This window comes from Pseudophryne corroboree, unplaced genomic scaffold (assembly GCF_028390025.1).
Source record: "Pseudophryne corroboree isolate aPseCor3 unplaced genomic scaffold, aPseCor3.hap2 scaffold_473, whole genome shotgun sequence".
Lineage (NCBI taxonomy): Eukaryota > Metazoa > Chordata > Amphibia > Anura > Myobatrachidae > Pseudophryne > Pseudophryne corroboree.
Genome location: NW_026970085.1, coordinates 465,640 through 493,006, shown reverse-complemented (window position 1 = coordinate 493,006; position 27,367 = coordinate 465,640). Strand labels below are relative to the sequence as shown.

Genomic DNA, 27,367 nt, shown 5'->3' with positions numbered 1-27,367 from the left:
GTCCAAACGGCAGTGTCTGGACTTGGTAATGGTAATCCTGTACCACAAATCTGAGGTACTCCTGGCAAGGATGGTAAATGGGGACATGCAGGTAAGCATCCTTGATGTCCCAGGATACCATGTAATCCCCCTCGTCCAGGCTTGGAATAACCGCCCTGAGCGATTCCATCTTGAACTTGAATTTTTTTGTTCAAGGATTTTAAATATAAAATGGGTCACACCGAACCATGCGGTTTCGGTACCCCAACCCGTGTGGAATAGTAACCCCGTCCTTATTGAAGTAGGGGCACCTTGAGTATTACCTGCTGGGAATACCGCTTATTAATTGCCTCTAGCACAGCCTCCCTGCCTGAGGGAGTTGTCAGCAAGGCATATTTTAGGAAACACAAAGGAGAAAGAAATGCTCTGCGCACCAAAAATCACTTTGAATTGATTGATTGATTAATTAAGTGCAGTCTAGCAAGGAGAATGATTGACTCAATGAAACTTGACCTTTTTTATAGTGAAAAATATTTTATAAAACAGTTAATGACACAAAACAAAGTAAATAAGACAAACAATACATATATATATATATATATAGCAGTATAAAAACCGGAGGTATTTCACCTCTTGCAAGTGTAAATAGAAACACTGTATCTAACTTTTATAAACGTGCTGTTTAAACAGCATACACTGTATCTAAAATGCAGATCTTTTAGGAAACGGCTGGGGGGAGACATCTCGAATTCCAGCTTGTACCCCTGGGCGTGCAGGGCATGGCAGCCTTTTGCGGCAATTGGATGACCCCTAGTTCGCATTAAACACCTCCACCCTCCTTCGGTGTGGGGCTCATGTTGGCTATGCCCCAGCCCCTGAAGAATTCAAGCTGATTTCTTGCAGCAGCTAGGCACTGTAACAGCTCCAGAGCTGCTCTGTAAGGCAAGTAAAAGGGCTTGGGCCCTGCAGCACTACCTGTAGTTCGCATTGTGCGCTGGAAGGCACAAATTAAGCAGACGAGAGAAGTCAGGATAGTGCGCAAGGGCATAGAAGGGAGCGGCTCAAGAAAAAAGAAGTGTAAACAGACAGCAAACTAGGCTGGAGAGAGACATGAGACAAAGAGATCTGAATTATACGAGAGCCGACCAGGGGAAACACAAATTATGCAGTCAAGTTTCCCACATTTGGGGGAATCGCAGGAGCAGCACACCCAGAGTGCAATTGGTGAGCCTTGCCCTGGGAGAAGCACATTCATGATCATAGTATCTTACCTAGCAGGTAAGAAGGAGTTGGGCTAGAGCTGGGGAGGGTCGCTGCTCGGGCACCCCCCTGTCAAGTGAAGGAGATCCAACTGAGGCAGCACAAGGGAACTCTCGAAAGAAGAACAAGGCTAGAGGAAGATCTGAGACAAAGAAATCTGACTTTTACCAGAGCTGACCAGAGGAAAGCACAAACACAGTCCCCCACTACCACAAATAATGCTGTCAAGTTTACAACATTTGGGGAAATAACAGGGGTCAGCATACCCAGAATGCAATGAATGAACCTCACCCTGGGAGAACAATCTTCATGACCATGGTATCTCCTATGCAAAATAAGTATGATTTGGGATAGGGCTGGGGAGGGCCGCTGCTCAGGCACATCTCTGTCAAGTAAAGGAGATTCAACTGAGGCAGCACAAGGGAACTCTCATCTGGGGACAACAACTGCAGGAGGTACACATATTTTCAGATGAACATGGGAGGGCAGAAGGCTGCCTAATACTGAAGCACCCCCAAACAACAAACCAAATGCAACAACTAGTGCAAGCATTCCTGGGGGAAGGCCTGCAGCAGATGGATTTGCATATGGTGATGTCATCCAAGCAGTGGGTCAAAGTTGGCTTCAACCCTCGTCTGCATATGAAAAGAGAAAATTGGCATGCAGGGCATGGCGGCCTTTTGCGGTGCTTGGATGACCCCTAGTTCGCATTAAACACCTCCACCCTCCTTCGGTGTGGGGCTCATGATGGCTATGCCCCAGCCCCTGAAGCATTCAAGCTGATTTCTTGCAGCAGCTGGGCACTGTAACAGCTCCAGAGCTGCTCTGTAAGGCAAGTAAAAGGGTGTGGGCCCTGCAGCACTACCTGTAGTTTGCATTGTGCGTTGGAAGGCACAAAGTAAGCAGACGGGAGAAGTCAGGATAGTGCGCAAGGGCATAGAAGGGAGCAACTCAAGAAAAGAGAAGTGGAAACAGACTGCAAATTAGGCTGGAGAGTGACCTGAGACAAAGAGATCTGAATTATACGAGAGCCGACCAGGTGAAACACAAATTATGCAGTCAAGTGTCCAACATTTGGGGAAACCGCAGGAGTAGCACACCCAGAGTGCAATGGGTGAGCCTTGCCCTGGGAGAAGCACCTTCATGATCATAGTATCTCACCTGGCAGGTAAGTAGGAGCTGGGCTAGAGCTGGGGAGGGTCGCTGCTCGGGCACCCCCCTGTCAAGTGAAGGAAATCAAACTGAGGCAGCACAAGGGTACTCTTGAAAGAAGAACAAGGCTAGAGGAAGATCTGAGACAAAGAAATCTGACTTTTACCAGAGCTGACCAGAGGAAAGCACAAACACAGTCCCTCACTACCACAAATAATGCAGTCCAGTTTCCCACATTTGGGGAAATCACAGGGGTCAGCATACCCAGAATGCAATGAATGAACCTCACCCTGGGAAAACAATCTTCATGACCATGGTATCTCCTATGCAAAATAAGTATGATTTGGGATAGAGCTCGGGAGGGCCGCTGCTCAGGCACATCTCTGTCAAGTAAAGGAGATTCAACTGAGGCAGCACAAGGGAACTCTCATCTGGGGACAACAACTGCAGGGAGAACACATATTTTCAGATGAACATGGGAGGGCAGAGGCTGCCTAATACTGAAGCACCCCCAAACAACAAACTAAATGCAACAACTAGTGCAAGCATTCCTGGGGGAAGGCCTGCAGCAGATGGATTTGCATATGGTGATGTCATCCAAGCAGTGGGTCAAAGTTGGCTTCAACCCTCATCTGCATATGAATAGAGAAGAGGGGCGTGCAGGGCATGGCGGCCTTTTGCGGCGCTTGGATGACCCCTAGTTCGCATTAAACACCTCCACCCTCCTTCGGTGTGGGGCTCATGTTGGCTATGCCCCAGCCCCTGAAGCATTCAAGCTGATTTCTTGCAGCAGCTGGGTACTGTAACAGCTCCAGAGCTGCTCTGTAAGGCAAGTAAAAGGGTGTGGGCCCTGCAGCACTACCTGTAGTTTGCATTGTGCATTGTAAGGCACTAAGTAAGCAGACGGGAGGAGAAGTCAGGATAGTGCACTAGGGTATAGAAGGGAGGGGCTCAAGAAAAAAGAAGTGGAAACAGACAGCAAACTAGGCTGGAGAGAGACCTGAGACAAAGAGATCTGAATTATATGAGAGCTGACCAGGGGAAACACAAATTATGCAGTCAAGTTTCCCACATTTGGGAAAATCGCAGGAGCAGCACACCCAGAGTGCAATGGGTGATCCTTGTCCTGGGAGAAGCAACTTCATGATCATAGTATCTCACCTGGCAGGTAAGTGGAGTTGGGCTAGAGCTGGGGAGGGTCGCTGCTCGGGCACCCCCCTGTCAAGTGAAGTAGATCCAACTGAGGCAGCACAAGGAAACTCTCGATAGAAGAACAAGGCTAGAGGAAGATCTAAGACAAATAAATCTGACTTTTACCAGAGCTGACCAGAGGAAAGAACAAACACAGTCCCCCACTACCACAAATAATGCAGTCGAGTTTCCCACATTTGTGGAAATCACAGGGGTCAGCAAACCCAGAATGCAATGAATGAACCTCACCCTGGGAGAACAATCTTCATGACCATGGTATCTCCTATGCAAAATAAGTATGATTTGGGATAGGGCTGGGGAGGGCCGCTGCTCAGGCACATCTCTGTCAAGAATTTATAAAGTCTATACATATATATAACCAAATGTCAATATATATATAGAACCCAGTGCTCCTATCAAAACTTATCTATTTCACCAATTTGTTGCTTATTTAATCTTTATACATCTATTCATTTTCACCATATATTATAAAATGGTGCTCCCATAGGTAGTACTGTTCTACTAATAATAAACCAAATTTTAAAGATAATCACACTTGTTATCAAGGGAGCGCAAAAAATAAAATATACAAGCTCTTTATTTTTAAAAAATATATATAGACAGAAGAAACCCACATTCAATAAAATACAATGGAGTCAACATATATAGGCACCACTATCCATATCTAAATGTAATCAGGATCTATTTCATATTGCCCTTGATGACAACGGAATGTTTATTAAAGTGTCCAAAAAATCCTCCTGGATACAGCTGTTGTAATTTAATCGTTACTTTCCAATTGTAATTGATACATTAAATTCCTTCTTGTGGATGAACAGCAACAGTTGTAACCAACGCCTCTTATTTACTGCAGTTAAAGTTCATATGTAACTCACGTGAGTAATGAAAGAAAACAGGGGGAGAGCGCTGTGATGGTTGGTGAAACACAGCGGTATGCTACGACCCCCGTTAACCGTGGCTGGATCTTATTGGCACTCGCGGTCGGGATATTTCTTCCTGCCGTGGGTAGAGACCTCCTTTTGCTCGGTCTCAAATTGCTTTTTCCCCTTCACCGCTGTCTTTACATCAGACGTCCGCCGTGATGTAGCTCGTTCATGAACGGGCTTATATCTCAGCAATCAGAGTGTCCGGTAATCACCTTCCTTACGCGTTTCTCCGCTGTTATCCAAGAGCGGTTTCGTCAGAGGATACATCAGCAGCCTAGCAGGCTCTTTTTAAAATGCACCGGACCAATAGTATTACTAATTAGTTGATTGGATACATACATGTACTAATTGGATGCATACATGTAATGACTCACATATGGAACAACTTTCTAATTGCATTTGCACATATAAAGGCATTTCATAATATAAAAATAAGCAACATGGTGATTAAAAATAATAATAAAATAAGCAACAAGGTGGTTTAAAAAATAACAGAAAATATATAATCTATATACAGATTAACCTATAATCTTTCAATCAATACCTCATATCTATAATCACATATACATAATTCAGAGACTCAGCACTAAGGATCCCCATTTACTTATATAAAACCTTTTAGGGTAACATAAATCCAGGCCACTACTAAAGCAGTTCTTGTGGCGCAGGGGAAACATCACCTGCATTCTATGCAGCTAGTCCCATGTTCGAATCCAACCCGCTCAGCTTAACATCAATATTATTTATTTACTTTTAATGGGATCATTCTATCAATTCATTTTTACCTTTAATTTTTGTTAATATTATTTCTATATTTCATTATTTTAACCCCTGGAATAATTACATTGCTGTTTAAACAACAAAAAGAATTGAAGAAAAAATAAATATTAAACAGACAATTTAAGGATTCGAAGATTTAAATATTTAAAGATTTTAAAATTTAAAACAGGGAGGGGGGGGAGGGAGGGGGGCCTTTTGGGAGAAGGAGGGGAAAATAATAAAAATAGAAAAAAAAAATATATATAGAACCAAGAGAAAGTGTAAAAAGAGGATGGAGGAAGAAATCTGATGTTCATCATTACTAGTGGATTTTACTAAAGAACTTTAAAGGAACACACACAACAGGATTATACAGTTTCATCCTAAGAGGAAAGCTGTTTCCAAAATAGCTACTTCTAATAATTTTGTTTATTTATTAAACATACAATAAATGGATATTCAATAAATAATATATTAGGTAAATCAATAGATAAAATCTTCAGAGACTGCCAATGTTGTTCAGTTCGATGCTCTCATTCAGACCATCAGGTGTAAGGGTACCCAAAGAAAAAATCCAAAATGCCTCCCTTGTCAAGTAAAGGAGATTCAACTGAGGCAGCACAAGGGAACTCTCATCTGGGGACAACAACTGCAGGGAGAACACATATTTTCAGATGAACATGGGAGGGCAGAAGGCTGCCTAATACTGAAGCACCCCCAAACAACAAACCAAATGCAACAACTAGTACAAGCATTCCTGGGAGAAGGCCTGCAGCAGATGGATTTGCATATGGTGATGTCATCCAAGCAGTGGGTCAAAGTTGGCTTCAACCCTCGTCTGCATATGAAAAGAGAAAAGGGGCGTGCAGGGCATGGCGGCCTTTTGCGGCGCTTGGATGACCCCTAGTTCGCATTAAACACCTCCACCCTACTTCGGTGTGGGGCTCATGTTGGCTATGCCCCAGCCCCTGAAGCATTCAAGCTGATTACTTGCAGCAGCTGGGCACTGTAATAGCTCCAGAGCTGCTCTGTAAGGCAACTAAAAGGGTGTGGGCCCTGCAGCACTACCTGTAGTTCGCATTGTGCGTTGGAAGGCACAAAGTAAGCAGACGGGAGAAGTCAAGATAGTGCGCAAGGGCATAGAAGGGAGTTGCTCAAGAAAAGAGAAGTGTAAACAGACAGCAAACTAGGCTGGAGAGAGACATGAGACAAAGAGATCTGAATTATACGAGAGCCAACCAGGGGAAACACAAATTATGCAGTCAAGTTTCCCACATTTGGGGAAATCGCAGGAGCAGCACACCCAGAGTGCAATTGGTGAGCCTTGCCCTGGGAGAAGCACCTTCATGATCATAGTATCTTACCTAGCAGGTAAGAAGGAGTTGGGCTAGAGCTGGGGAGGGTCGCTGCTCGGGCACCCCCCTGTCAAGTGAAGGAGATCCAACTGAGGCAGCACAAGGGAACTCTCGAAAGAAGAACAAGGCTAGAGGAAGATCTGAGACAAAGAAATCTGACTTTTACCAGAGCTGACCAGAGGAAAGCACAAACACAGTCCCCCACTACCACAAATAATGCTGTCAAGTTTACCACATTTGGGGAAATAACAGGGGTCAGCATACCCAGAATGCAATGAATGAACCTCACCCTGGGAGAACAATCTTCATGACCATGGTATCTCCTATGCAAAATAAGTATGATTTGGGATAGGGCTGGGGAGGACCGCTGCTCAGGCACTTCTCTGTCAAGTAAAGGAGATTCAACTGAGGCAGCACAAGGGAACTCTCATCTGGGGACAACAACTGCAGGAGGTACACATATTTTCAGATGAACATGGGAGGGCAGAAGGCTGCCTAATACTGAAGCAACCCCAAACAACAAACCAAATGCAACAACTAGTGCAAGCATTCCTGGGGGAAGGCCTGCAGCAGATGGATTTGCATATGGTGATGTCATCCAAGCAGTGGGTCAAAGTTGGCTTCAACCCTCGTCTGCATATGAAAAGAGAAAATTGGCATGCAGGGCATGGCGGCCTTTTGCGGTGCTTGGATGACCCCTAGTTCGCATTAAACACCTCCACCCTCCTTCGGTGTGGGGCTCATGATGGCTATGCCCCAGCCCCTGAAGCATTCAAGCTGATTTCTTGCAGCAGCTGGGCACTGTAACAGCTCCAGAGCTGCTCTGTAAGGCAAGTAATAGGGTGTGGGCCCTGCAGCACTACCTGTAGTTTGCATTGTGCGTTGGAAGGCACAAAGTAAGCAGACGGGAGGAGAAGTCAGGATAGTGCACAAGGGTATAGAAGGGAGGGGCTCAAGAAAAAAGAAGTGGAAACAGACAGCAAACTAGGCTGGAGAGAGACCTGAGACAAAGAGATCTGAATTATATGAGAGCCGACCAGAGGAAACACAAATTATGCAGTCAAGTTTCCCACATTTGGGGAAATCGCAGGGGCAGCACACCCAGAGTGCAATGGGTGAGCCTTGCCCTGGGAGAAGCAACTTCATGATCATAGTATCTCACCTGGCAGGTAAGTAGGAGTTGGGCTAGAGCTGGGGAGGGTCGCTGCTCGGGCACCCCCCTGTCAAGTGAAGGAGATCCAACTGAGGCAGCACAAGGGAACTCTCGAAAGAAGAACAAGGCTAGAGGAAGATCTGAGACAAAGAAATCTGACTTTTACCAGAGCTGACCAGAGGAAAGCACAAACACAGTCCCCCACTACCACAAATAATGCAGTCGAGTTTCCCACATTTGGGGAAATCACAGGGGTCAGCATACCCAGAATGCAATGAATGAACCTAACCCTGGGAGAACAATCTTCATGACCATGGTATCTCCTATGCAAAATAAGTATGATTTGGGATAGGGCTGGGGAGGGCCGCTGCTCAGGCACATCTCTGTCAAGTAAAGGAGATTCAACTGAGGCAGCACAAGGGAACTCTCATCTGGGGACAACAACTGCAGGGAGAACACATATTTTCAGATGAACATGGGAGGGCAGAAGGCTGCCTAATACTGAAGCACCCCCAAACAACAAACCAAATGCAACAACTAGTGCAAGCATTTCTGGGGGAAGGCCTGCCGCAGATGGATTTGCATATGGTGATGTCATCCAATCAGTGGGTCAAAGTTGACTTCAACCCTTGTCTGCATATCAAAAGAGAAAAGGGGCGTGCAGGGCATGGCGGCCTTTTGCGGCGCTTGGCTGACCCCTAGTTTGCATTAAACACCTCCACCCTCCTTCGGTGTGGGGCTCATGTTGGCTATGCCCCAGCCCCTGAAGCATTTAAGCTGATTTCTTGCAGCAGCTGGGCACTGTAACAGCTCCAGAGCTGCTCTGTAAGGCAAGTAAAAGGGTATGGGACCTGCAGCACTACCTGTAGTTTGCATTGTGCGTTGGAAGGCACAAAGTAAGCAGACGGGAGAAGTCAGGATAGTGCACAAGGGCATAGAAGGGAGCGGCTCAAGAAAAGAGAAGTGGATCAGACAGTTAACTAGGCTGGAGAGAGACCTGAGACAAAGAGATCTGAATTATACGAGAGCCGACCAGGTGAAACACAAATTATGCAGTCAAGTGTCCCACATTTGGGGAAATCGCAGGGACAGCACACCCAGAGTGCAATGGGTGAGCCTTGCCCTGGGAGAAGCAACTAAGTAGGAGTTGGGCTAGAGCTGGGGAGGGTCGCTGCTCGAGCAGCCCCCTGTCAAGTGAAGGAGATCCAACTGAGGCAGCACAAGGGAACTCTCGAAAGAAGAACAAGGCTAGAGGAAGATCTGAGACAAAGAAATCTGACTTTTACCAGAGCTGACCAGAGGAAAGCACAAACACAGTCCCCCACTACCACAAATAATGCAGTCGAGTTTCCCACATTTTGGGAAATCACAGGGGTCAGCATACCCAGAATGCAATGAATGCACCTAACCCTGGGAGAACAATCTTCATGACCATGGTATCTCCTATGCAAAATAAGTATGATTTGGGATAGGGCTGGGGAGGGCCGCTGCTCAGGCACATCTCTGTCAAGTAAAGGAGATTCAACTGAGGCAGCACAAGGGAACTCTCATCTGGGGACAACAACTGCAGGGAGAACACATATTTTCAGATGAACATGGGAGGGCAGAAGGCTGCCTAATACTGAAGCACCCCCAAACAACAAACCAAATGCAACAACTAGTGCAAGCATTCCTGGGGGAAGGCCTGCCGCAGATGGATTTGCATATGGTGATGTCATCCAAGCAGTGGGCCAAAGTTGGCTGGAACCCTCATCTGCATATGAAAAGAGAAAAGGGTTATGCAGGGCATGGCGGCCTTTTGCGGCGCTTGGATGACCCCTAGTTCGCATTAAACACCTCCACCCTCCTTCGGTGTGGGGCTCATGTTGGCTATGCCCCAGCCCCTGAAGCATTTAAGCTGATTTCTTGCAGCAGCTGGGCACTGTAACAGCTCCAGAGCTGCTCTGTAAGGCAAGTAAAAGGGTATGGGCCCTGCAGCACTACCTGTAGTTTGCATTGTGCGTTGGAAGGCACAAAGTAAGCAGACGGGAGAAGTCAGGATAGTGCACAAGGGCATAGAAGGGAGCGGCTCAAGAAAAGAGAAGTGGATCAGACAGCAAACTAGGCTGGAGAGAGACCTGAGACAAAGAGATCTGAATTATACGAGAGCCGACCAGGTGAAACACAAATTATGCAGTCAAGTGTCCCACATTTGGGGAAATCGCAGGGACAGCACACCCAGAGTGCAATGGGTGAGCCTTGCCCTGGGAGAAGCAACTAAGTAGGAGTTGGGCTAGAGCTGGGGAGGGTCGCTGCTCGAGCAGCCCCCTGTCAAGTGAAGGAGATCCAACTGAGGCAGCACAAGGGAACTCTCGAAAGAAGAACAAGGCTAGAGGAAGATCTGAGACAAAGAAATCTGACTTTTACCAGAGCTGACCAGAGGAAAGCACAAACACAGTCCCCCACTACCACAAATAATGCAGTCGAGTTTCCCACAATTGGGGAAATCACAGGGGTCAGCATACCCAGAATGCAATGAATGCACCTAACCCTGGGAGAACAATCTTCATGACCATGGTATCTCCTATGCAAAATAAGTATGATTTGGGATAGGGCTGGGGAGGGCCGCTGCTCAGGCACATCTCTGTCAAGTAAAGGAGATTCAACTGAGGCAGCACAAGGGAACTCTCATCTGGGGACAACAACTGCAGGGAGAACACATATTTTCAGATGAACATGGGAGGGCAGAAGGCTGCCTAATACTGAAGCACCCCCAAACAACAAACCAAATGCAACAACTAGTGCAAGCATTCCTGGGGGAAGGCCTGCCGCAGATGGATTTGCATATGGTGATGTCATCCAAGCAGTGGGCCAAAGTTGGCTGGAACCCTCATCTGCATATGAAAAGAGAAAAGGGTTATGCAGGGCATGGCGGCCTTTTGCGGCGCTTGGATGACCCCTAGTTCGCATTAAACACCTCCACCCTCCTTCGGTGTGGGGCTCATGTTGGCTATGCCCCAGCCCCTGAAGCATTCAAGCTGATTTCTTGCAGCAGCTGGGCACTGTAACAGCTCCAGAGCTGCTCTGTAAGGCAAGTAAAAAGGTGTGGGCCCTGCAGCACTACCTGTAGTTCGCATTGTGCGTTGGAAGGCACAAAGTAAGCAGACGGGAGAAGTTAGGATAGTGCGCAAGGGCATAGAAGGGAGCGGCTCAAGAAAAGAGAAGTGGAAACAGACAGCAAACTAGGCTGGAGAGAGACCTGAGACAAAGAGATCTGAATTATACGAGAGCCGACCAGGGGAAACACAAATTATGCAGTCAAGTGTCCCACATTTGGGGAAATCGCAGGAGCAGCACACACAGAGTGCAATGGGTGAGCCTTGCCCTGGGAGAAGCACCTTCATAATCATAGTATCTCACCTGGCAGGTAAGTAGGAGTTGGGCTAGAGCTGGGGAGGGTCGCTGCTCGGGTACCCCCCTGTCAAATGAAGGAGATCCAACTGAGGCAGCACAAGGGAACTCTCGAAAAAAAGAACAAGGCTAGAGGAAGATCTGAGACAAAGAAATCTGACTTTTACCAGAGCTGACCAGAGGAAAGCACAAACACAGTCCCCCACTACCACAAATAATGCAGTCGAGTTTCCCACATTTGGGGAAATCACAGGGGTCAGCACACCCAGAATGCAATGAATGAACCTCACCCTGGGAGAACAATCTTCATGACCATGGTATCTCCTATGCAAAATAAGTATGATTTGGGATATGGCTGGGGAGGGCCGCTGCTCAGGCACATCTCTGTCAAGTAAAGGAGATTCAACTGAGGCAGCACAAGGGAACTCTCATCTGGGGACAACAACTGCAGGGAGAACACATTTTCAGATGAACATGGGAGGGCAGAAGGCTGCCTAATACTGAAGCACCCCCAAACAAAAAACCAAATGCAACAACTAGTACAAGCATTCCTGGGGGAAGGTCTGCAGAAGACGGATTTGCATACGGTGATGTCATCCAAGCAGTGGGCCAAAGTTGGCTGGAACCCTCATCTGCATATGAAAAGAGAAAAGGGGTATGCAGGGCATGGCGGCCTTTTGCGGCGCTTGGATGACCCTTAGTTCGCATTAAACACCCCCACCCTCCTTCGGTGTGGGGCTCATGTTGGCCATGCCCCAGCCCCTGAAGCATTCAAGCAGATTTCTTGCAGCAGCTTGGCACTGTAACAGCTCCAGAGCTGCTCTGTAAGGCAAGTAAAAGGGTGTGGGCCCTGCAGCACTACCTGTAGTTTGCATTGTGCATTGTAAGGTACAAAGTAAGCGGATGGGAGGAGAAGTCAGGATAGTGCACAAGGGTATAGAAGGGAGGGGCTCAAGAAAAAAGAAGTGGAAACAGACAGCAAACTAGGCTGGAGAGAGACCTGAGACAAAGAGATCTGAATTATATGAGAACCGACCAGGGGAAACACAAATTATGCAGTCAAGTTTCCCACATTTGGGGAAATCGCAGGGGCAGCACACCCAGAGTGCAATGGGTGAGCCTTGCCCTGGGAGAAGCAACTTCATGATCATAGTATCTCACCTGGCAGGTAAGTAGGAGTTGGGCTAGAGCTGGGGAGGGTCGCTGCTCGGGCACCCCCCTGTCAAGTGAAGGAGATCCAACTGAGGCAGCACAAGGGAACTCTCGAAAGAAGAACAAGGCTAGAGGAAGATCTGAGACAAAGAAATCTGACTTTTACCAGAGCTGACCAGAGGAAAGCACAAACACAGTCCCCCACTACCACAAATAATGCAGTCGAGTTTCCCACATTTGGGGAAATCACAGGGGTCAGCATACCCAGAATGCAATGAATGAACCTAACCCTGGGAGATCAATCTTCATGACCATGGTATCTCCTATGCAAAATAAGTATGATTTGGGATCGGGCTGGGGAGGGCCGCTGCTCAGGCACATCTCTGTCAAGTAAAGGAGATTCAACTGAGGCAGCACAAGGGAACTCTCATCTGGGGACAACAACTGCAGGGAGAACACATATTTTCAGATGAACATGGGAGGGCAGAAGGCTGCCTAATACTGAAGCACCCCCAAACAACAAACCAAATGCAACAACTAGTGCAAGCATTTCTGGGGGAAGGCCTGCCGCAGATGGATTTGCATATGGTGATGTCATCCAAGCAGTGGGTCAAAGTTGACTTCAACCCTTGTCTGCATATCAAAAGAGAAAAGGGGCGTGCAGGGCATGGCGGCCTTTTGCGGCGCTTGGCTGACCCCTAGTTTGCATTAAACACCTCCACCCTCCTTCGGTGTGGGGCTCATGTTGGCTATGCCCCAGCCCCTGAAGCATTTAAGCTGATTTCTTGCAGCAGCTGGGCACTGTAACAGCTCCAGAGCTGCTCTGTAAGGCAAGTAAAAGGGTATGGGCCCTGCAGCACTACCTGTAGTTTGCATTGTGCGTTGGAAGGCACAAAGTAAGCAGACGGGAGAAGTCAGGATAGTGCACAAGGGCATAGAAGGGAGCGGCTCAAGAAAAAAGAAGTGGAAACAGACAGCAAACTAGGCTGGAGAGAGACCTGAGACAAAGAGATCTGAATTATACGAGAGCCGACCAGGTGAAACACAAATTATGCAGTCAAGTGTCCCACATTTGGGGAAATCGCAGGGGCAGCACACCCAGAGTGCAATGGGTGAGCCTTGCCCTGGGAGAAGCAACATCATGATCATAGTATCTCACCTGGCAGGTAAGTAGGAGTTGGGCTAGAGCTGGGGAGGAGTCGCTGCTCGAGCAGCCCCCTGTCAAGTGAAGGAGATCCAACTGAGGCAGCACAAGGGAACTCTCGAAAGAAGAACAAGGCTAGAGGAAGATCTGAGACAAAGAAATCTGACTTTTACCAGAGCTGACCAGAGGAAAGCACAAACACAGTCCCCCACTACCACAAATAATGCAGTCGAGTTTCCCACATTTGGGGAAATCACAGGGGTCAGCATACCCAGAATGCAATGAATGCACCTAACCCTGGGAGAACAATCTTCATGACCATGGTATCTCCTATGCAAAATAAGTATGATTTGGGATAGGGCTGGGGAGGGCCGCTGCTCAGGCACATCTCTGTCAAGTAAAGGAGATTCAACTGAGGCAGCACAAGGGAACTCTCATCTGGGGACAACAACTGCAGGGAGAACACATATTTTCAGATGAACATGGGAGGGCAGAAGGCTGCCTAATACTGAAGCACCCCCAAACAACAAACCAAATGCAACAACTAGTGCAAGCATTCCAGGGGGAAGGCCTGCCGCAGATGGATTTGCATATGGTGATGTCATCCAAGCAGTGGGCCAAAGTTGGCTGGAACCCTCATCTGCATATGAAAAGAGGAAAGGGTTTTGCAGGGCATGGCGGCCTTTTGCGGCGCTTGGATGACCCCTAGTTCGCATTAAACACCTCCACCCTCCTTCGGTGTGGGGCTCATGTTGGCTATGCCCCAGCCCCTGAAGCATTCAAGCTGATTTCTTGCAGCAGCTGGGCACTGTAACAGCTCCAGAGCTGCTCTGTAAGGCAAGTAAAAAGGTGTGGGCCCTGCAGCACTACCTGTAGTTCGCATTGTGCGTTGGAAGGCACAAAGTAAGCAGACGGGAGAAGTTAGGATAGTGCGCAAGGGCATAGAAGGGAGCTGCTCAAGAAAAGAGAAGTGGAAACAGACAGCAAACTAGGCTGGAGAGAGACCTGAGACAAAGAGATCTGAATTATACGAGAGCCGACCAGGGGAAACACAAATTATGCCGTCAAGTGTCCCACATTTGGGGAAATCGCAGGAGCAGCACACCCAGAGTGCAATGGGTGAGCCTTTCCCTGGGAGAAGCACCTTCATAATCATAGTATCTCACCTGGCAGGTAAGTAGGAGTTGGGCTAGAGCTGGGGAGGGTCGCTGCTCGGGTACCCCCCTGTCAAATGAAGGAGATCCAACTGAGGCAGCACAAGGGAACTCTCGAAAAAAGAACAAGGCTAGAGGAAGATCTGAGACAAAGAAATCTGACTTTTACCAGAGCTGACCAGAGGAAAGCACAAACACAGTCCCCCACTACCACAAATAATGCAGTCGAGTTTCCCACATTTGGGGAAATCACAGGGGTCAGCATACCCAGAATGCAATGAATGAACCTCACCCTGGGAGAACAATCTTCATGACCATGGTATCTCCTATGCAAAATAAGTATGATTTGGGATAGGGCTGGGGAGGGCCGCTGCTCAGGCACATCTCTGTCAAGTAAAGGAGATTCAACTGAGGCAGCACAAGGGAACTCTCATCTGGGGACAACAACTGCAGGGAGAACACATATTTTCAGATGAATATGGGAGGGCAGAAGGCTGCCTAATACTGAAGCACCCCCAAACAACAAACCAAATGCAACAACTAGTACAAGCATTCCTGGGGGAAGGTCTGCAGAAGACGGATTTGCATACGGTGATGTCATCCAAGCAGTGGGCCAAAGTTGGCTGGAACCCTCATCTGCATATGAAAAGAGAAAAGGGGTATGCAGGGCATGGCGGCCTTTTGCGGCGCTTGGATGACCCTTAGTTCGCATTAAACACCCCCACCCTCCTTCGGTGTGGGGCTCATGTTGGCCATGCCCCAGCCCCTGAAGCATTCAAGCTGATTTCTTGCAGCAGCTTGGCACTGTAACAGCTCCAGAGCTGCTCTGTAAGGCAAGTAAAAGGGTGTGGGCCCTGCAGCACTACCTGTAGTTTGCATTGTGCATTGTAAGGTACAAAGTAAGCGGATGGGAGGAGAAGTCAGGATAGTGCACAAGGGTATAGAAGGGAGGGGCTCAAGAAAAAAGAAGTGGAAACAGACAGCAAACTAGGCTGGAGAGAGACCTGAGACAAAGAGATCTGAATTATATGAGAACCGACCAGGGGAAACACAAATTATGCAGTCAAGTTTCCCACATTTGGGGAAATCGCAGGGGCAGCACACCCAGAGTGCAATGGGTGAGCCTTGCCCTGGGAGAAGCAACTTCATGATCATAGTATCTCACCTGGCAGGTAAGTAGGAGTTGGGCTAGAGCTGGGGAGGGTCGCTGCTCGGGCACCCCCCTGTCAAGAGAAGGAGATCCAACTGAGGCAGCACAAGGGAACTCTCGAAAGAAGAACAAGGCTAGAGGAAGATCTGAAACAAAGAAATCTGACTTTTACCAGAGCTGACCAGAGGAAAGCACAAACACAGGCCCCCACTACCACAAATAATGCAGTCAAGTTTCCCACATTTGGGGAAATCACAGGGGTCAGCATACCCAGAATGCAATGAATGAACCTAACCCTGGGAGAACAATCTTCATGACCATGGTATCTCCTATGCAAAATAAGTATGATTTGGGATAGGGCTGGGGAGGGCCGCTGCTCAGGCACATCTCTGTCAAGTAAAGGAGATTCAACTGAGGCAGCACAAGGGAACTCTCACCTGGGGACAACAACTGCAGGGAAAACACATATTTTCAGATGAACATGGGAGGGCAGAAGGCTGCCTAATACTGAAGCACCCCCAAACAACAAACCAAATGCAACAACTAGTGCAAGCATTCCTGGGGGAAGGCCTGCCGCAGATGGATTTGCATATGGTGATGTCATCCAAGCAGTTGGTCAAAGTTGGCTTCAACCCTCGTCTGCATATGAAAAGAGAAAAGGGGCGTGCATGGCATGGCGGCCTTTTGCGGAGCTTGGCTGACCCCTAGTTTGCATTGAACACCTCCACCCTCCTTCGGTGTGGGGCTCATGTTGGCAATGCCCCAGCCCCTGAAGCATTCAAGCTGATTTCTTGCTGCAGCTCGGCACTGTAACAGCTCCAGAGCTGCTCTGTAAGGCAAGTAAAAGGGTGTGGGTCCTGCAGCACTACCTGTAGTTTGCATTGTGCATTGGAAGGCACAAAGTAAGCAGACGGGAGGAGAAGTCAGGATAGTGTACAAGGGTATAAAAGGGATGGGCTCAAGAAAAAAAGAAGTGGAAACAGACAGCAAACTAGGCTGGAGAGAGACCTGAGACAAAGAGATCTGAATTATACGAGAGCCGACCAGGTGAAACACAAATTATGCAGTCAAGTGTCCCACATTTGGGGAAATCGCAGGGGCAGCACACCCAGAGTGCAATGGGTGAGCCTTGCCCTGGGAGAAGCAACTTCATGATCATAGTATCTCACCTGGCAGGTAAGTAGGAGTTGGGCTAGAGCTGGGGAGGGTCGCTGCTCGAGCAGCCTCCTGTCAAGTGAAGGAGATCCAACTGAGGCAGCACAAGGGAACTCTCGAAAGAAGAACAGGGCTAGAGGAAGATCTGAGACAAAGAAATCTGACTTTTACCAGAGCTGACCAGAGGAAAGCACAAACACAGTCCCCCACTACCACAAATAATGCAGTTGAGTTTCCCACATTTGGGGAAATCACAGGGGTCAGCATACCCAGAATGCAATGAATGAACCTAACCCTGGGAGAACAATCTTCATGACCATGGTATCTCCTATGCAAAATAAGTATGATTTGGGATAGGGCTGGGGAGGGCCGCTGCTCAGGCACATCTCTGTCAAGTAAAGGAGATTCAACTGAGGCAGCACAAGGGAACTCTCATCTGGGGACAACAACTGCAGGGAGAACACATATTTTCAGATGAACATGGGAAGGCAGAAGGCTGCCTAATACTGAAGCACCCCCAAACAACAAACCAAATGCAACAACTAGTGCAAGCATTCCTGGGGGATGGCCTGCCGCAGATGGATTTGCATATGGTGATGTCATCCAAGCAGTGGGTCAAAGTTGGCTTCAACCCTCGTCTGCATATGAAAAGAGAAAAGGGTTATGCAGGGCATGGCGGCCTTTTGCGGCGCTTGGCTGACCCCTAGTTTGCATTAAACACCTCCACCCTCCTTTGGTGTGGGGCTCATGTTGGCTATGCCCCAGCCCCTGAAGCATTCAAGCTGATTTCTTGCAGCAGCTGGGCACTGTAACAGCTCCAGAGCTGCTCTGTAAGGCAAGTAAAAGGGTGTGGGCCCTGCAGCACTACCTGTAGTTTGCATTGTGCGTTGGAAGGCACAAAGTAAGCAGACGGGAGAAGTCAGGATAGTGCGCAAGGGCATAGAAGGGAACGGCTCAAGAAAAGAGAAGTGGAAACGGACAGCAAACTAGGCTGGAGAGAGACCTGAGACAAAGAGATCTGAATTATACGAGAGCCGACCAGGGGAAACACAAATTATGCAGTCAAGTTTCCCACATTTGGGGAAATCGCAGGAGCAGCACACCCAGAGTGCAATGGGTGAGCCTTGCCCTGGGAGAAGCACCTTCATGATCATAGTATCTCACCTGGCAGGTAAGTAGGAGTTGGGCTAGAGCTGGGGAGGGTCGCTGCTCGGGCACCCCCCTGTCAAGTGAAGGAGATCCAACTGAGGCAGCACAAGGGAACTCTCGAAAGAAAAACAAGGCTAGAGGAAGATCTGAGACAAAGAAATCTGACTTTTACCAGAGCTGACCAGAGGAAAGCACAAACACAGTCCCCCACTACCACAAATAATGCAGTCGAGTTTCCCACATTTGGGGAAATCACAGAGGTCAGCATACCCAGAATGCAATGAATGAACCTCACCCTGGGAGAACAATCTTCATGACCATGGTATCTCCTATGCAAAATAAGTATGATTTGGGATAGGGCTGGGGAGGGCCGCTGCTCAGGCACATCTCTGTCAAGTAAAGGAGATTCAACTGAGGCAGCACAAGGGAACTCTCATCTGGGGACAACAACTGCAGGGAGAACACATATTTTCAGATGAACATGGGAGGGCAGAAGGCTGCCTAATACTGAAGCACCCCCAAACAACAAACCAAATGCAACAACTAGTGCAAGCATTCCTGGGGGAAGGCCTGCAGCAGATGGGTTTGCATATGGTGATGTCATCCAAGCAGTGGGTCAAAGTTGGCTTCAACCCTCGTCTGCATATGAAAAGAGAAAAGGGGCGTGCAGGGCATGGCGGCCTTTTGCGGCGCTTGGCTGACCCCTAGTTTGCATTAAACACCTCCACCCTCCTTCGGTGTGGGGCTCATATTGGCTATGCCCCAGCCCCTGAAGCATTCAAGCTGATTTCTTGCAGTAGCTGGGCACTGTAACAGCTCCAGAGCTGCTCTGTACGGCAAGTAAAAGGGTGTGGGCCCTGCAGCACTACCTGTAGTTTGCATTGTGCATTGGAAGGCACAAAGTAAGCAGACGGGAGAAGTCAGGATCGTGCGCAAGGGCATAGAAGGGAACGGCTCAAGAAAAGAGAAGTGGAAACAGACAGCAAACTAGGCTGGAGAGAGACCTGAGACAAAGAGATCTGAATTATACGAGATCCGACCACGGGAAACACAAATTATGCAGTCAAGTTTCCCACATTTGGGGAAATCGCAGGAGCAGCACACCCAGAGTGCAATGGGTGAGCCTTGCCCTGGGAGAAGCACCTTCATGATCATAGTATCTCACCTGGCAGGTAAGTAGGAGTTGGGCTAGAGCTGGGGAGGGTCGCTGCTCGGGCACCCCCCTGTCAAGTGAAGGAGATCCAACTGAGGCAGCACAAGGGAACTCTCGAAAGAAAAACAAGGCTAGAGGAAGATCTGAGACAAAGAAATCTGACTTTTACCAGAGCTGACCAGAGGAAAGCACAAACACAGTCCCCCACTACCACAAATAATGCAGTCGAGTTTCCCCCATTTGGGGAAATCACAGGAGTCAGCATACCCAGAATGCAATGAATGAACCTCACCCTGGGAGAACAATCTTCATGACCATGGTATCTCCTATGCAAAATAAGTATGATTTGGGATAGGGCTGGGGAGGGCCGCTGCTCAGGCACATCTCTGTCAAGTAAAGGAGATTCAACTGAGGCAGCACAAGGGAACTCTCATCTGGGGACAACAACTGCAGGGAGAACACATCTTTTTTAGATGAACATGGGAGGGCAGAAGGCTGCCTAATACTGAAGCACCCCCAAACTAAAATTCTAGTTTCTTTAATGTCCTAGAGTATGCTGGGGACTCCGTAAGGACCATGGGGATAGACGGGCTCTGCAGGAGACATGGGCACTTTAAGAAAGACTTTAGTTCTGGGTGTGCACTGGCTCCTCCCTCTATGCCCCTCCTCCATACCTCAGTTTGATACTGTGCCCATTTGAAACTGGGTGCTTTTCAGGAGCTCTCCTGAGCTTTCTGACAGAAAGTATTTTGTTAGGTTTTTAATTTTCAGGGAGCACTGCTGGCAACAAACTCCCTGCATCGAGGGACTGAGGGGAGAGAAGCAGCCCTACTCTCTGAGTTGCAAGGTCCTGCTTCTTAGGCTACTGGACACAATTAGCTCCAGAGGGATTGGTACGCAGGATCTCACCCTCGCCGTCCGTCCCAGAGCCGCGCCGCCGTCCCCCTTGCAGATTCAGAAGATAGAAGCCGGGTGAGTATGAGAAGAAAAGAAGACTTCAGAGGCGGCAGAAGAGTTCATGATCTTCACTGAGGTAACGCACAGCACTGCAGCTGTGCACCATTGCTCCCATACACCTCACATACTCCGGTCACTGTAAGGGTGCAGGGCGCAGGGGGGGCGCCCTGGGCAGCAATATAAACCTCTTTTTGGCAAAAATATAACATATATACAGCTGGGCACTGTATATGTATGAGCCCCTGCCAATTTTACAGTTTAAGCGGGACAGAAGCCCGCCGCCGAGGGGGCGGGGCTTCTCCCTCAGCACTCACCAGCGCCATTTTTTCTCCACAGCACCGCAGAGAGGAAGCTGCCCGGACTCTCCCCTGCTTATACCATGGTAGACAAGAGGGTTGAAAAGAGAGGGGGGGCACATAATTCGGCGCAAATGACATACAGCAGCGCTACTGGACAAACATTAAGTTACTGTGTTATTCCTGGGTTATATAGCGCTGGGGTGTGTGCTGGCATGCTCTCTCTCTCTGTCTCTCCAATGGGCCTTGTGGGGAAACTGTCTTCAGAAAAGCATTCCCTGTGTGTGTGTGGTGTGTCGGTACACGTATGTCGACATGTCTGAGGAAGATGGCTATATTAGAGAGGAGCGGGAGCAAATGAATGTGGTGTCTCCGCCGACACCTGATTGGATGGATATGTGGAATGTTTTAAATGCTAGTGTAAACTCATTGCACAAAAGATTAGACAAGGCTGAAGCTTTGGGACAGTCAGGGTCTCAACCCATGCCTGATCATATGTCGCAGGGACTGTCAGGGTCTCATAAGTGCCCACTATCCCAGATTGTTGACACAGATACCGACACGGATTCTGACTCCAGTGTCGATTACGTTGATGCAAAGTTACAGCCAAAATTGGCAAAATCCATTCGATATAGGATTATGGCAATAAAAGATGTTTTGCACATCACAGAGGAACACCCTGTCCCTGACAAGAGGGTACATATGTACAAGGGAAAGAAGCCTGAGGTAACCTTTCCCCCCTCACACGAGCTGAACGAGTTATGTGAAAAAGCTTGGGAATCTCCAGATAAAAGACTGCAGATTTCCAGAAGGATTCTTATGGCGTATCCTTTCCCATCAACGGATAGGTTACGATGGGAATCCTCCCCTAGGATGGACAAAGCATTAACACGCACAGCTACAGCTGGAAAATCAAATTTTTTACCTTATGTTCCCTCACAGCATAAGAAAGCTCTGCATTATCAAATGCAGTCCTTTCGGTCACAAAGAAACAAGAAAGTGTGAGGTGCGTCCTTTCTTGCCAGAGGTAGGGGCAGAGGAAAAAAGATGCACAACACAGCTAGCTCCCAGGAACAGAAGTCCTCCCCGGCCTCTACAAAATCTACTGCATGACGCTGGGGCTCCACTGGCGGAGTCCGGCCCATGAGATGTCATGCAGCCGCTCTGACCACGCCTCCTGTTTCTCCGTTGCCGACCCAATATTGAAACCCTGCCCCCGCACCGCTCCATCTCTGACTTGGGAATGGAGTGTTGTTGACCCCCCTCCCCCCCCCCTGCACCGATTGACTGGCAGAGGCGATCGCATTATCTGCAGGCGGATGCGTATGCTCTTAGCAATTTTTGCAGTTGGATTGCTTATTGCGATTGCAATCCAACCCGAATCAGGCCCTATTACCTATCACAATGCACTGCGGGTAGTACAATATGGGGTTAATATAGGAGAAAAACCCCCAGAGCTGTGCTCCTTAACTGTCCCTGGTGGCTAGTGGAGCAGCTGCCCAGTAATCAGTGTCCACGCCAGTGCGCACACGGCCCGCCCCCTACAGCCACGCTGGATCACAGTATAAAGCGGGCACAGAAGACCCTTACCACCCTTTCATCAGCGGCCTCGTGATCCCGGAGGGCGGTGTGTGTGTGACTGACCTTAGGAAGAAACCGGAGCCTCCGCTGCAGTGACCCAGCAACCGGGGCACTGGAGTATACTGTGCCGCTGGGAGTGATGGAGCTGCAGTAAATATGTCTATTAGACCTAGCCTGCTGCAGCCCTTGTAGATTCTTATTAAAAAAGTTCTTCTTTTCTTGTCAAAATTAATAGCTAAGAATAGGATGCCTGAGGCAGCCCCCTGTTAAGTGGCCTGCTACTGAAGGCACCAACTACAAACTGAGCTCCCTGTTCATGGAAGCGAGGTTATAGAGGAGGGGGCGCTGAGTATCTTGTGAACAGTCAAAAGCTTTGAGCTTGTTGGTGCCTCAGATCAAGATCCTACTCTACACCCCAATATGAATCCTTGTGGAGTCCAGTGTACCCCACAGAAGAAAAAAATGTGTCACAACCATTGGCAGCAACATAAGAATAGCTGCTGATGGGCACAATTGAGAAAGGAAGGGGGAAAACATTTGAATCCAGCACATATATGTAATTCGAATATGTAATTTGTACCTTCCTACTTTAAAATGTAATGGATGAACCTCACCCTGTGAGAACTATCTTCATGATCAAGAGATCTCATATGCAAGATAAGTATGTGTTGGGATAGGGCTGTGGAGGGCGGCTGCTCGGGCACACCCCCGTCAAGTTAAGGAGATTCAACTGAGGAAGCACAAGGGAACTCTCATCTGGGGACAACAACTGCAGGGAGAACACATTTTCAGATGAATGTGGGAGGGCAGAAGGCTGCCTAATACTGAAGCACCCCCAAACAACAAACCAAATGCAACAACTAGTGCAAGCATTCCTGGGGGAAGGCCTGCAGCAGATGGATCCAATAACAGCTCCAGAGTTGCTCTACAAGACAAGTAAAAGGGTGTGAGCCCTGCAGCACCACCTGTACTTTGCATACACACATATAGGACAGCATCTCTTATATGCCCCAGGGTCAATAAAATAGTATCCTTATCTAGGGTATCCATCCCCTCAGATAAGGTATCCGTCCATGCTGCTACAGCACTACACACCCAGGCCGACGCAATTGCCGGTCTGAGTAAGGTACCCGAATGTGTATAAATGGACTTCAGGGTTATCTCCTGTTTGCGGTCAGCAGACTCTTTGAGGGTAGCCGTATCCTGGGACGGGAGGGCTACCTTCTTGGATAAGCGTGTTAATGCTTTGTCCACCCTAGGGGAGGATTCCCATCTTAACCTATCCATTGATGGGAAAGGATACGCCATAAGAATCCTTCTGGAAATCTGCAGTCTTTTATCTGGAGATTCCCAAGCTTTTTCACATAACTCGTTCAGCTCGTGTGAGGGGGGAAAGGTTACCTCAGGCTTCTTTCCCTTGTACTTATGTACCCTCTTGTCAGGGACAGGGGGTTCCTCTGTGATGTGCAAAACATCTTTTATTGCCATAATCCTATATCGAATGGATTTTGCCAATTTTGGCTGTAACTTTGCATCATCGTAATCGACACTGGAGTCAGAATCCGTGTCAGTATCTGTGTCAACAATCTGGGATAGTGGGCGCTTATGAGACCCTGACAGTCCCTGCGACATAGGATCAGGCATGGGTTGAGACCCTGACTGTCCCGAAGCTTCAGCCTTGTCTAATCTTTTGTGCACTGAGTTTACACTAGCATTTAAAACATTCCACATATCCATCCAATCAGCTGTCGCAGAGACACCACATTAATTTGCTCCCGCTCCTCTCTAATATAGCCTTCTTCCTCAGACATGTCGACACACGTGTACCGACACACCACACACACAGGGAATGCTTTTTCTGAAAACAGTTTCCCCACAAGGCCCTTTGGAGAGACAGAGAGAGAGAGTATGCCAGCACACACCCCAGCGCTATATAACCCAGGAATAACACAGTAACTTAATGTTTGCCCAGTAGTGCTGCTGTATGTAATTTGCGCCGAATTATGTGCCCCCCCCCCTCTTTTCAACCCTCTTGTCTACCGTGGTTTCAGCAGGCGAGAGTCTGGGGAGCTGCCTCAGCGGTGCTGTGGAGAAAAAATGGCGCTGGTGAGTGCTGAGGGAGAAGCCCCGCCCCCTCGGCGGCGGGCTTCTGTCCCGCTTAAACTGTAAAATTGGCGGGGGCTCATACATATATACAGTGCTCAGCTGTATATATGTTATATTTTTGGCAAAAAGAGGTTTATATTGCTGCCCAGGGCGCCCTGCACCCTTACAGTGACCAGAGTATGTGAGGTGTATGGGAGCAATGGCGCACAGCTGCAGTGCTGTGCGTTACTTCAGTGAAGATCATGAAGTCTTCTGCCACCGCTGAAGTCTCTTTTCTTCTCATACTCACCCGGCTTCTATCTTCCGGCTCTGCGAGGGGGACGGCGGCGCGGCTGTGGGACGGACGGTGAGGGTGAGATCCTGCGTACCAATCCCGCTGGAGCTAATGGTGTCCAGTAGCCTAAGAAGCAGGACCTTGCAACTCAGAGAGTAGGGCTGCTTCTCTCCCCTCAGTCCCTCGATGCAGGGAGTTTGTTGCCAGCAGTGCTCCCTGAAAATTAAAAACCTAACAAAATACTTTCTGTCAGAAAGCTCAGGAGAGCTCCTGAAAAGCACACAGTTTCCACTGGGCACAGTATCAAACTGAGGTATGGAGTAGGGGCATAGAGGGAGGAGCCTCTGCACACCCAGAACTAAAGTCTTTCTTAAAGTGCCCATGTCTCCTGCGGAGCCCGTCTATCCCCATGGTCCTTACAGAGTCCCCAGCATCCTCTAGGACGTTAGAGAAAATAGGATTTTAATACCTACCGGTAAATCCTTTTCTCTTAGTCCGTAGAGGATGCTTGGCACCCGTCCCAGTGCGTACTGTGTCTGCAGTTATTAAATGGCCCTTAACTCCAGAACATTTATGTGGAGACAACTTTCCCGACTTGACCATCTTCCTTGGATGTTTTCCCCCTGTGTGACTGCTCCCCAGCCTCGGAGGGTTGCATCCGTGGTCCCTAGGATCCAGTCCTGGATCCCGAACCATCGCCCCTCTAGGAGGTGAGAACTGTGCAGCCGCCAATGGAGTGATATTCTGGTCTTGGAAGACAGGATTATCCTCCGGTGCATGTGTAGGTGGGATCCGGACAACTTGTCCAACAGGTCCCACTGGAACACTCTAGCATGGAACCTGCCAAACTGAATGGCCTCGTAGGCCGCAACCATCTTCCCCAGCAACCGAATGCATAGATGGATTAACACTCTTGCTGGTTTCAGAATTTGTTTGACCAGACTCTGGATCTCCATAGCCTTTCCACTGGAAGAAAACCTCTTCTGTGTCCAGTATCACTCCCAAAAACAACAACCGCGTCATTGGGACCAACTGCGATTTTGGCAAGTTTAGGAGCCAACCATGTTGTTGAAGAATGGTCAGGGAGAGTGCAATGTTTTGCAACAACTGGTCCCTGGGTCTCGCCTTTATCAAGAGATCATCCAAGTATGGGATAATTGTGACTCCTTGCTTGCGAAGGAGAACCATCATTTCCGCCATCACCCTGGTGAAAATCCTCGGAGCCGTGGACAGACCAAACGGCAACGTCTGAAATTGGTTTTGACAATACTGAATTGCAAACCTCAGGTAGCTTGATGCAGTGGCTAAACGGAACATGTAAGTAGGCATCCTTATGTCTACCAAAACCATGAAATCTCCTTCCTCCGGACTGGAGATCCCTACCCTGAGAGATTCCATCTTGAAATTGAATTTCTTTAGGTAGAAATTGAGGGATTTCAGATTTCAGATTGGTCTGACTGAGCCTTCCGGCTTCGGGACCACGAAGAGGCTTGAATAAAAGCCTTCTCCCTGCTGACTAAGGCCGATTTGAACAATCGGTGAGGGGGAACGTCTTGAAACCCCAGTTTGTACCCTTGGGACACTATTTGTAAAACCCACGAGTCCAGGTCCAAATTAATCCAGAACTGACTGAAGTGTTTTAGACGTGCCCCCACTGGTGTGGGCTCCTGCAAGAGAGCCCCAGCGTCATGCAGTGGATTTGGCAGAAGCAGAGGACGATCTCTGCTCCTGCGATCTTGAAGAGGCTACAGACCTCTTCCCTCTTCTCCTTCCTCTACCTGCAAAGAAAGGGGAATCTTAACTTCTTGCATATCTATTGGGCCAAAATGACTGCGTTAGATAATGATGCGTCTTCATCCGTTGAGAGGGAACATAGGGCAAGAAGGTTGACTTACCTGCGGGAGCTGCCGAGATCAAATTAACTAGGCCGTCGCCAAACAAGGCTTCACCTTCATAGGGAAGAAACTCCCTTTCTTCTTGGAGTCAGCATCAGCATTCCCTTGGTGAATCCACAATGCCCTCCTATCCGAGACTGCCATGAAATTGGCCCGTGAACTCAAGAGTCCAATATCCCTTGCAGTCTCACACTGGTTGAGAAATCCCCTGCAGAATCTTGGAGATCCGTCAAATTTTGCTGGCGTTGGAAGATGAAGACGTGGAGCAGAAATGGGTAAGGTGGGTGGGGTTATAGCTGGAGTCACTGTGGTTGACGCACCAGACGCGCCTGATCCACGGAGAGTTGTCTGAATCCCATCCAGCCGAGTAGAGAGATCCTGGAGACAGCGGATGATGTGGCCCTGTGCAGCCTCCTGATGTTCTAGTCGGGCTGCCAGTTCTTGCATCAGCCTGGCAATGGGTGAGCCTTGCCCTGGGAGAAGCAACTTCATGATCATAGAATCTCACCTGGCAGGTGAGATGAACATGGGAGGGTAGAAGGCTGCCTAATACTGAAGCACCCCCAAACAACAAACCAAATGCAACAACTAGTAAAAGCATTCCTGGGAGAAGGTCTGCAGAAGACGGATTTGCATACGGTGATGTCATCCAAGCAGTGGGCCAAAGTTGGCTGGAACCCTCATCTGCATATGAAAAGAGAAAAGGGTTATGCAGGGCATGGCGGCCTTTTGCGGCGCTTGGATGACCCCTAGTTCGCATTAAACACCTCCACCCTCCTTCGGTGTGGGGCTCATGTTGGCTATGCCCCAGCCCCTGAAGCATTCAAGCTGATTTCTTGCAGCAGCTGGGCACTGTAACAGCTCCAGAGCTGCTCTGTAAGGCAAGTAAAAAGGTGTGGGCCCTGCAGCACTACCTGTAGTTCGCATTGTGCGTTGGAAGGCACAAAGTAAGCAGACGGGAGAAGTTAGGATAGTGCGCAAGGGCATAGAAGGGAGCGGCTCAAGAAAAGAGAAG

General features: G+C 48.7%; 26 non-coding genes and 2 pseudogenes across 26 annotated transcripts; all 28 read right to left on the bottom strand.

Moving 5' to 3' along the window:
- Positions 1-1,102: 1,102 nt before the first annotated feature.
- LOC135028093 (U1 spliceosomal RNA) lies at positions 1,103-1,265 on the bottom strand. The gene has a single exon (XR_010224447.1). It is a non-coding gene; the product is annotated as a U1 spliceosomal RNA (small nuclear RNA).
- Positions 1,266-1,417: 152 nt separating this feature from the next.
- LOC135028135 (U1 spliceosomal RNA) lies at positions 1,418-1,581 on the bottom strand. The gene has a single exon (XR_010224489.1). It is a non-coding gene; the product is annotated as a U1 spliceosomal RNA (small nuclear RNA).
- A 671-nt stretch (positions 1,582-2,252) lies between these two features.
- Positions 2,253-2,415, bottom strand: LOC135028081 (U1 spliceosomal RNA). The gene has a single exon (XR_010224436.1). It is a non-coding gene; the product is annotated as a U1 spliceosomal RNA (small nuclear RNA).
- Positions 2,416-2,567: 152 nt separating this feature from the next.
- Positions 2,568-2,731, bottom strand: LOC135028131 (U1 spliceosomal RNA). The gene has a single exon (XR_010224484.1). It is a non-coding gene; the product is annotated as a U1 spliceosomal RNA (small nuclear RNA).
- A 694-nt stretch (positions 2,732-3,425) lies between these two features.
- Positions 3,426-3,567, bottom strand: LOC135028082 (U1 spliceosomal RNA; annotated as a pseudogene).
- Positions 3,568-3,718: 151 nt separating this feature from the next.
- Positions 3,719-3,882, bottom strand: LOC135028118 (U1 spliceosomal RNA). Its single transcript, XR_010224471.1, has one exon. It is a non-coding gene; the product is annotated as a U1 spliceosomal RNA (small nuclear RNA).
- Positions 3,883-6,504: 2,622 nt separating this feature from the next.
- LOC135028091 (U1 spliceosomal RNA) lies at positions 6,505-6,667 on the bottom strand. The gene has a single exon (XR_010224445.1). It is a non-coding gene; the product is annotated as a U1 spliceosomal RNA (small nuclear RNA).
- Positions 6,668-6,819: 152 nt separating this feature from the next.
- LOC135028125 (U1 spliceosomal RNA) lies at positions 6,820-6,983 on the bottom strand. Its single transcript, XR_010224477.1, has one exon. It is a non-coding gene; the product is annotated as a U1 spliceosomal RNA (small nuclear RNA).
- Positions 6,984-7,657: 674 nt separating this feature from the next.
- Positions 7,658-7,820, bottom strand: LOC135028064 (U1 spliceosomal RNA). The gene has a single exon (XR_010224420.1). It is a non-coding gene; the product is annotated as a U1 spliceosomal RNA (small nuclear RNA).
- Positions 7,821-7,972: 152 nt separating this feature from the next.
- LOC135028101 (U1 spliceosomal RNA) lies at positions 7,973-8,136 on the bottom strand. The gene has a single exon (XR_010224455.1). It is a non-coding gene; the product is annotated as a U1 spliceosomal RNA (small nuclear RNA).
- A 956-nt stretch (positions 8,137-9,092) lies between these two features.
- Positions 9,093-9,256, bottom strand: LOC135028115 (U1 spliceosomal RNA). The gene has a single exon (XR_010224468.1). It is a non-coding gene; the product is annotated as a U1 spliceosomal RNA (small nuclear RNA).
- Positions 9,257-10,212: 956 nt separating this feature from the next.
- On the bottom strand, positions 10,213-10,376 carry LOC135028114 (U1 spliceosomal RNA). Its single transcript, XR_010224467.1, has one exon. It is a non-coding gene; the product is annotated as a U1 spliceosomal RNA (small nuclear RNA).
- A 671-nt stretch (positions 10,377-11,047) lies between these two features.
- Positions 11,048-11,210, bottom strand: LOC135028075 (U1 spliceosomal RNA). The gene has a single exon (XR_010224431.1). It is a non-coding gene; the product is annotated as a U1 spliceosomal RNA (small nuclear RNA).
- Positions 11,211-11,363: 153 nt separating this feature from the next.
- LOC135028094 (U1 spliceosomal RNA) lies at positions 11,364-11,527 on the bottom strand. The gene has a single exon (XR_010224448.1). It is a non-coding gene; the product is annotated as a U1 spliceosomal RNA (small nuclear RNA).
- Positions 11,528-12,199: 672 nt separating this feature from the next.
- On the bottom strand, positions 12,200-12,362 carry LOC135028062 (U1 spliceosomal RNA). Its single transcript, XR_010224418.1, has one exon. It is a non-coding gene; the product is annotated as a U1 spliceosomal RNA (small nuclear RNA).
- A 152-nt stretch (positions 12,363-12,514) lies between these two features.
- Positions 12,515-12,678, bottom strand: LOC135028113 (U1 spliceosomal RNA). The gene has a single exon (XR_010224466.1). It is a non-coding gene; the product is annotated as a U1 spliceosomal RNA (small nuclear RNA).
- Positions 12,679-13,349: 671 nt separating this feature from the next.
- LOC135028073 (U1 spliceosomal RNA) lies at positions 13,350-13,512 on the bottom strand. The gene has a single exon (XR_010224428.1). It is a non-coding gene; the product is annotated as a U1 spliceosomal RNA (small nuclear RNA).
- Positions 13,513-13,665: 153 nt separating this feature from the next.
- Positions 13,666-13,829, bottom strand: LOC135028109 (U1 spliceosomal RNA). The gene has a single exon (XR_010224462.1). It is a non-coding gene; the product is annotated as a U1 spliceosomal RNA (small nuclear RNA).
- A 671-nt stretch (positions 13,830-14,500) lies between these two features.
- LOC135028077 (U1 spliceosomal RNA) lies at positions 14,501-14,663 on the bottom strand. Its single transcript, XR_010224433.1, has one exon. It is a non-coding gene; the product is annotated as a U1 spliceosomal RNA (small nuclear RNA).
- A 152-nt stretch (positions 14,664-14,815) lies between these two features.
- Positions 14,816-14,979, bottom strand: LOC135028096 (U1 spliceosomal RNA). The gene has a single exon (XR_010224450.1). It is a non-coding gene; the product is annotated as a U1 spliceosomal RNA (small nuclear RNA).
- Positions 14,980-15,653: 674 nt separating this feature from the next.
- On the bottom strand, positions 15,654-15,816 carry LOC135028061 (U1 spliceosomal RNA). The gene has a single exon (XR_010224417.1). It is a non-coding gene; the product is annotated as a U1 spliceosomal RNA (small nuclear RNA).
- Positions 15,817-15,968: 152 nt separating this feature from the next.
- Positions 15,969-16,132, bottom strand: LOC135028122 (U1 spliceosomal RNA). Its single transcript, XR_010224474.1, has one exon. It is a non-coding gene; the product is annotated as a U1 spliceosomal RNA (small nuclear RNA).
- Positions 16,133-16,807: 675 nt separating this feature from the next.
- On the bottom strand, positions 16,808-16,970 carry LOC135028071 (U1 spliceosomal RNA). Its single transcript, XR_010224426.1, has one exon. It is a non-coding gene; the product is annotated as a U1 spliceosomal RNA (small nuclear RNA).
- A 152-nt stretch (positions 16,971-17,122) lies between these two features.
- LOC135028099 (U1 spliceosomal RNA) lies at positions 17,123-17,286 on the bottom strand. The gene has a single exon (XR_010224453.1). It is a non-coding gene; the product is annotated as a U1 spliceosomal RNA (small nuclear RNA).
- Positions 17,287-17,957: 671 nt separating this feature from the next.
- LOC135028059 (U1 spliceosomal RNA) lies at positions 17,958-18,120 on the bottom strand. The gene has a single exon (XR_010224415.1). It is a non-coding gene; the product is annotated as a U1 spliceosomal RNA (small nuclear RNA).
- A 152-nt stretch (positions 18,121-18,272) lies between these two features.
- Positions 18,273-18,436, bottom strand: LOC135028103 (U1 spliceosomal RNA). Its single transcript, XR_010224457.1, has one exon. It is a non-coding gene; the product is annotated as a U1 spliceosomal RNA (small nuclear RNA).
- A 682-nt stretch (positions 18,437-19,118) lies between these two features.
- On the bottom strand, positions 19,119-19,270 carry LOC135028057 (U1 spliceosomal RNA; annotated as a pseudogene).
- Positions 19,271-19,422: 152 nt separating this feature from the next.
- Positions 19,423-19,586, bottom strand: LOC135028111 (U1 spliceosomal RNA). Its single transcript, XR_010224464.1, has one exon. It is a non-coding gene; the product is annotated as a U1 spliceosomal RNA (small nuclear RNA).
- Positions 19,587-27,367: the final 7,781 nt, after the last annotated feature.